The 1,821-nt window shown below is 48.1% G+C and overlaps 1 protein-coding gene across 1 annotated transcript in view; it reads right to left on the reverse strand.

The window, feature by feature from the left end:
- The window catches only part of Ehd4 (EH-domain containing 4), a gene marked incomplete in the record, with an annotated part of 71,388 nt that extends 71,259 nt beyond the window's left edge, over positions 1-129 (reverse strand). The window contains 1 exon segment of the mRNA XM_005381320.2: positions 1-129.
- Between the last annotated feature and the right edge of the window lie 1,692 nt (positions 130-1,821).

Raw genomic sequence — 1,821 nt, forward strand, 5'->3', positions numbered from 1 at the left:
CCTGCCGCCGGCCGCCGCCGCGCCCGCCGAGAGCCGCCCCGCACGCGGACCCGCACGGCACCCGACCCTTCGCGGAACCCTCTGGGAAGCCCTGACCGCGCTAGCAGCCGGGCTTGCCTGGCCCCGCCTCGGGAGCCACAGCCAATCACCGATCGTACGTCACGGGCGTACGTTCAATATTCAGAAGAACTCTCTCAGGCCTTCCTCATTGGGCCTCTGCCGGGGGTGGGGGTGGGGGGAATGTAGGAACCAGCCAATGGAGAGGAGGCTCCTATGAATTATTGATGACGGGTCCGTCCGGTGGGCGGGGCGGCGGCGGGTGCAACCTGAGCCGGGTGATTCCGGCACCTCCTTCTGGTCGCCTGGACCCCACCTCTAGCCAGGTGGCATCGGCTTCTGGGCAAATCTGAGCTGGCACGAACGCACCTCTGCAAACTGCTCCGTCTCCTGGGACCTTACTCGTTTCAAGCCTTTGGACGTCAATGGTGAGGAGGAAAAGTTCTGAAAGTTGACAGACAGGTTCTTCTGGGCACTGGCGGGTCCTTATTCCCCTAGGCTCACCGCTGTAACTGACAGGACCTGGGCTCCAGTGTTCTTGGGTCATGGCTCTCCTACTTGAGGCTGCCTCGACTGATCATTTGAAGGCCCTTTCTCCTTAGTTCGCTTTAATTTTCTATGAAACTGAAGATTCATCCATCACTCTCATTATTACATTATTCTAAGTATTACAACATAATTTCCAGGAACTGACATGAAAGAAAGTTACTGTCACCTCCGAACTGTGCCTTTTCCAGGTTAAAAGGATACTTGTCTAGGTAGCAATTGGGAGGAATGATCAGCCGATGCAGGTACCCTAGGTTGCAGTTTTAGGATATTTCTCAGAGCATTTCTTGGTGTGGTCATTGAGGTCAGTTGCCTAAAAATAACTTGAGCTGACCCGCAGGAAATGCAGATTCTTGGTCCTCATTCTGGACCTACTAAGTTAAGTATTGAGGAGAGATGGCACCCAGCAAGGGCCAGATGGTTTGTGTGTGCCGGGCATTTGGGGAGTATGCTGTGCTTCATTCCTTCATGAACTTGATAGAAATGCAGACCCTGTTGAAGCAGCTCTGGGATAGGGCCCGAATCTGCATTTCTAGCAAGTGCCAGAGCTCCACATGAGCATTCACAGAGGCCTTACCATAACTGCCAGAACTTGGAAGCAACCAAAATATCCTTCAGTAGGTGAACAAAAAAATAAACTGGTATATCCAGACAAAAACTATTAAGTGGCACAAGAACCAGCTATATGCCTGTATATTAGAAACAAAAATTGGGTATTAAAGTGAAATATCAACATCCTCCTAATAGCATCAAAACTATGAAATAGGGATAAATCTAATAAAAATGTATCAGATCTACATACTGAAACCACAAAACACTTCTGAGAAATAAAGAAAGCCTAAATATATACATAAATACCATGTTGATGGGTCAGAAGACCCACAATTGTTAGGATGTCATTTTCCCAAAATTGTTGTATAGATTTAGTGCAATCCAGAAAAAAAAAACAAAAAACTTAGCTGGCTCTTATTTTAATAGAAATTAACAAAATGGCCCATCATGGTGGCACACATCTGTAGTCCCAGCACTCAGGAGGCTGAGGCAGGATCGCCATGAGATCACCAGTCTGGGCTACATAAGGAGTTCAAGGGCAGCCTGAACTACATGGTGAGACCCTGTCTCAAAAAACAAATCACCACCAGGAGAAGGAAAAAGTAAATATCTCAGTTTTTAAAATAGTAAAAGAAAGGGGGAGTTAGGATGAGCTGGTGGTAGTGT

The sequence above is a fragment of the Chinchilla lanigera genome, unplaced genomic scaffold (assembly GCF_000276665.1).
Source record: "Chinchilla lanigera isolate Chin_1 unplaced genomic scaffold, ChiLan1.0 scaffold00015, whole genome shotgun sequence".
Classification (NCBI taxonomy): domain Eukaryota; kingdom Metazoa; phylum Chordata; class Mammalia; order Rodentia; family Chinchillidae; genus Chinchilla; species Chinchilla lanigera.